Source organism: Hyla sarda, chromosome 4 (assembly GCF_029499605.1).
Source record: "Hyla sarda isolate aHylSar1 chromosome 4, aHylSar1.hap1, whole genome shotgun sequence".
Lineage (NCBI taxonomy): Eukaryota > Metazoa > Chordata > Amphibia > Anura > Hylidae > Hyla > Hyla sarda.
This window is the reverse complement of record NC_079192.1, coordinates 237,725,380-237,731,379: the sequence shown is the minus strand read 5'-3', so window position 1 is coordinate 237,731,379 and position 6,000 is coordinate 237,725,380.

The following is a 6,000-nucleotide window of genomic DNA, read 5'->3' as shown; positions in this document are numbered from 1 at the left end:
TATTGGCCACGGATCCTGGTTGCTTATAGCAACTGGGACCCACCAGGTATGATGCGTGCTCACCTGCTGAGCGCGCGTGATACCTCGGGAGCCGCTTATGGACGTTTATAAATGTCCATATGCGTTAAGGGGTTAAATTTGAAGTAAGGTGGTGCTCTGACAAAACCCAAGATCAGATGAATGTTGCATGAAGATAGAAAAAATAGTTGCCAACTCACCAGGTCTTATTTCTTCTTTATTAAATATACATACTCGCATAAAAATACAGTTCTTTTCGGGGAGGGACACAATGGGGGGGGGGGGGGTACAAGAAGGCGACAGCAGCCATTGTTTTGCACTTGTTCAGTGCTTCCTCTGGCCTTAACTTCTCAGGATATCACTGGGGTTATATACTGGTGTGACAATCAGGTAACCAATCACCATTCTGGGATAGAGACATCACGTGATTAAAACCGTAATGGGTAGGAAGAAGGAGGTCAGTCATATAGAACCTACTGAGTTTAGTTAATGTATTCATAATAACGGAGGAGACTAGAGAACTAGAAACACACGGACCTATCCCCTGTCATTCAGTCCCAACGGACCGTAGGTTAAGTATTGATAACCCAGTGTGTTTCTTTCTGTAACAATCGCTTATCTGCCCGTGTACCTGGTATTGCAGAAACTTTCTCTATTCCCGCAAACCGTAGCACTTCTGGGTTCCCTCCGTGGGTTTCTATTACATGGGAAATAAGGCGAGGAGCTCCCTTACCAGAACGGAAGGAGTAAAATGCTCCCTAATGCGAATGCATAACTGTCTTATTGTTTTCCCTATGTGATAAAACCCACAAGGGCAATAAATAACATATAGCACATTTTTGGTTTTGCATGTTATTAAATCTTGGACAGTGTGATTAATGTGTCCTCATTTCAGTACTCTAGCTCCTAAATTATTTACAGAAATTGCAATTCCTGCAAGGATAATTACCTTGGGGAGTTATGTCTTTCATCCATGTCATTTTTTGCTTATTATTTTCATTACTGTCGTTTTCTAATAAATTACCAATAGTATGATTTTTTCAATACGCTATAAGTGGTTTTCTTTTAGCTAACTTCATCTGCTTCTATTATATACCAATTTCACCTAATTGCTTGCTCTATGATTTTATTGACTGGAGAATTATTAAATGTGAATGCAAACCTTCTTGTATTAGTTATGTTTTCTTTATTCTTTAGGTATTAATAAGGTTTTTCTGTCCCTGAAATCAGCTTTTTTTTCTTCCTATTTTTATCATAGATTTTGGGTAGCCTCTTTCTATTAATCTGTCCTCCAATTCATTTGCTTGCTCACAATATTTTTCTTTTTTGCTATTATTTCTTTTAAACGAATAAACTGCCCATATGGTATTCCCTTTTTGACAGCTAACGGATGTGAGCTTTTAAAATGTAAGTGTATTTTTTGCCACTTCTTTGCGAAATCCTTCGCTAATTAAGTTCTGATTCTCCATTTTTATTCTCACGTTCAGAAATTCCAGTACATTACCTCCGAACTGTTGAGTGAATGACATATTGACTCTTAACACTATTGAGATATTCAAATGCAATACTGAAGTACTTTTATGTATTATAATAGCAATTTATTATAATAGCAATCAATGCGTTTACCCCATTTACATTTTTTACTTATATAATGGGGGAGATTTATCAAAAGCTATGTAGAGGAAAAGTTGACCAGTTGCCTATAGTAACCAATCAGATTGCTTCTTCACTTTTCAGAGGCTTGTTTGAAAATAAAAGAAGCAATGTGGTTGCTATGGGCAACTGGTCAACTTTTCCTCTACTCAGGTTTTCATAGATCTTCCCCAATGTGTACATATTTAGTATGGCCGTGTCCATAATAACCTGAACTTTCATATTATCACATTAAAGTGAACCCCCCAAAAAAAAAAAATATGGAGTTGCTGTTTTACAGTTAATGTCCCTTAAAAAAAACTTAGGTAAATCTTTCTCTGTCCTAGCACCATATGCTGAGATAAACATCACCTCTTAGCAGATGTTGACTTCTGCTGAGAATTGAGCCAAATTTCTGCCATAAATTATAGTAAATCCACTGTCTTTAGAGCTTTTTTATATCTTATATTCGGTGCATAATATGTCACCTGTGCACCAAAGTACCTTTTTTTTTTTTTGCAACTTTACACTATAAGCAAAAAGCTACAATCTTGCAAAACACAATTTTAGTTATTAACTTGTAGTGGTAACAGATTTATCAAGTGCAAAAGTCACACAAAAAAAAGTCACAAACCCCATCAAACTTCCTTTGCCCAGCATATTTTACTGGTTGTTGTCTCAGAACAAGACAACTCTTCCTATATTAGGACGAGCCAGCTTGTTCTGGAGCTAAACTGTAAAAGGTGCCATAATTTGTCATAGACAGTCATAGGCATTAGCCGAGGGACCCCAACAACTGGCCCTGCCCCCCCAACCATTGTGATTCATCACTTTATTCTTTCAGGCGAATCATGTAGTTTCCGGGCCAATCAGGCCTCTGGTGGCCTGGAAGATGAGGGTGATTTGTGATGTTACTGGAGTGGGTGGGAGTTTTTGAGCACTGGGGTAGATGAGTGTGTGTATATAATATATATATGTATTTTGTGGCATTTAGGCAGGTTTGATGGCAAGGAAAGGGTGTTTTTCCCAGTCCTTTATCCTAGTAGAGATGCTCATCAGGTACCTAATTAATGAGGCCAGCAGAAATGTGGGAAGTCTAGATATAAGGAAAGGAAAAAGAATAGTTGGGGCACTCCCCAGAAGACAGCAAGGTGGCTTTGGGGGGAGGCAGGGGTCCTTGTGAGGAGCATACAGTCAGGGCTGTGAGTGACACCCACAACAGTGACAAGGAGTCTTAGTACACACAGCAAGAGGCTGCAAATGATGTGTGTGAACAGTGAGTAAAAGGTTGCAGGTAACTTAGGTTTTAACTGGCAGGGAAAAGCCCTCCAGGTGATAGTCAGGACATGCTGGGTTAATTAGTTAGTAACTGGACGGTCTTTTGTTTGTTCCTGTGTTATGTTTTTATTTATCCTGCAACCTGTCTACTAAAGCTGGCGAGGAGCCAGACTTGCATAAAGAACTGTTGTTTGCCTGCTGAATGAAGTAGAAACGTGTCCTGTGGCTGTGTCAAGAATGATCCCAGAGCTATCCCCAGGGTGAAATCCTTACAATATAATTTTTTTTTTTACTATTTTGTTTTTTACATGCCCCCCCAGCAATAAAAAATTTAGGTTGCAGAAATATTAAATAAAGGTCTTCCTCTCTTAGCTATAGCAGCGAAGCAGTGATTCTTTCTCTGGCAACCCCATTATATTTTCTATTTATGCAGACTTGTATTGTTTTTTTTGTATACTGAGCAATCCGAAGGGTTTATAGATATGGTGTTTTCCATCTCAAGCAGTTGTACACTAGCCATAGGATGGAGCTAATAGCTAGGGCCCCCACAAACTCAACATGAGGGAAAAAATGGTCCCCGGTGGAATGAGCACTGTTAATACATAGCCAGGACGCTATTCATTCTCAAAGGGCTTCTGCTTAGCTTAGTGTTTGGAAGCCCCAAAGAGAATGAAAGGAGTGCTGACTATGCGAATGTGGTGTTGAGGGTCCCGGTGGTCCAACTACCACTGATCAGCTTCTTATCCCCATCCTGTGTACGTATGTACAAAAAAACAGCTGGGTTCGCACTAGCCTAAAATGGGGGCATTTTTATGTCTATACTAATGCCATAAGTTTTGGCCTGACTGTGGGTCTTATGATCTCAACTGACAGCTGTCAATTTGGACCATCAAACCCACTGCAGGGACTTTCATTTTAGGCTAGTGTGAACCAAAGCTTAGGCTAGTAACTTTTCACCTTGTTCCAGTCAGTAACAAAGGTCAAGTAAATATTTCCTTGTTTAAGTAAAAATGTGTTAGAATTTTGCATAATATTTGCAGGTATCTTTGGTATAGATAAAACATTGTCATAATGACATTTGCTTCTAAGGCTCTGTTAAGAAGCTCTGTCACAGATTGGGTAAAAAATGCAGGATGAAGTAGCGTAGCATACAGCGCCATTTTGTCCAGTAAAATGCCAGACACCATTATAGAATCTCCGGCAGCCAGGAGATTCATCACCTGTGTTACTTTTGTTGTTCCGTTATAATTGAACAGAACAATAATGGTGGTATGAACTTGGCCTTACATCACTGTTTTTTAGAAGACAATTTAAAAAATGACAACCAACTAATAACTGTACTTGTAACTTTACTCATCCATTCACCTGTGTGCTCATCATGTGACCAGGACAGATTTTAATCCATGGAATACAAGCAATAAAGGTTCCTACTGTATAACAGCAAGCAGTGATCTAGGGCAGTGTTTCCCAACCCAGTCCTCAAGGCACACCAACAGTCCAGGATTTAAATTTTTCCCTATTCTATTCCAATGGAGTAACTGAGAAAAACCCGGAATGTTGGTGTGCCTTGAGGACTGGGATGGGAAACACTGATCTAGAAAAACGAAATATTTCTAAAATAAAACAGACAATGTTTAACTTTTTATTATAAAATGAGTTTTATTTGATGAAACCATAATATCTCCTTTAAAAACCACTCCCATAACACCAGAATAAAAATAGCCATTAGAATTGGTCCACTTTTAGCTTATAAGGAAAAACTTTCTATAATCCCTTATAAAGTAGTCTTATGCTTTACAGTGTAAGAAAAATAGGAAGTGGTTGGTCACAAAGCCTGTAAATTGTAAACGGCACTGACCCATCTAATGTCAGGTACCATGGTCTTTTATGTATACCCAAGAAAAGGAACTGTCATCCTGTTAGCCTATGCTAACGTGTTGGTATTGGGCAATAGCGCTTGTGGCGAGTACCCTTTGTTATCCATTGACCCTTTTTTCATAAATCTGTTAATACATCTTTTTACATAAATCTGAAGATGTTACTGGGACCCCAAGTGCACCACTATGCTCACCTGCCATCTTCTGTAACAACGCCTCTTTATTTATATTCTTCCCTGGAGTGATCTAGCACAAGCGAGCACGGAAATCTTGTGTTTGCACAACGTATCCAGTATGGCGGCCCTGGACTGTTACTGCACATGTGCAATATTTCTGTGCTCGCTGGTACTACGTCCCTGAAGTGAACAATATGTATACAAATGAAGAGGTGTTGCCACAGCTACAGGTACGGGGTGTAACAAAGCACCTAGTGCACCAAAGATGCTTTTTTTTATCATTAAAGGGGTTCTCAGGTGCTTAAACATCTTATCCCCTATCCAAAGGATAGGGGATAAGATGCCTGATCGCGGGAGTCCCGCCGCTGGGGACCCCCGGGATCATGCACGCGGCATCCCGTTTGTAATCAGACTGATTACCGGCGACTACAGGGCGGGCGGCGTGTGACGTCACGCTCCGCCCCGCAATGCAAGCCTACGGGAGGGGGCGTGATAGCTATCACGCCCCCTCCCGTAGGCTTGCATTGAGGGGCGGAGCGTGACGTCACACGCCGGCGCAGGCGTTACGCCTCACGCCGCCCGCCCTGTAGTCGCCGGTAATCAGTCCCGGAGTGAACACGCTCCGGGGACTGATTACAAACGGGGTGCCGCGTGCATGATCCCGGGGGTCCCCAGCTGCGGGACTCCCACGAACAGGCATCTTATCCCCTATCCTTTGGATAGGGATAAGATGTTTAAGCACCGGAGTACCCCTTTAATAAAAAAGATATGAAAAACCATAACGGATTAAAAAAAAAAAAAAAAAGGTGCCTTCACAACATGATTTTAGCATCTGTCAAGTTCATTCAATTCTATTCCATTGACTTTTATTGACAAATCGTATACAATCATATATCTAGACATACCCATTGACTTTTATTGACAAATCGTATACAATCATATATCTAGACATACCCATTGACTTTTATTGACATCGTCTGTATGAGTTTTTGTCGGGTGAAAAATTATGGTTGAGCACG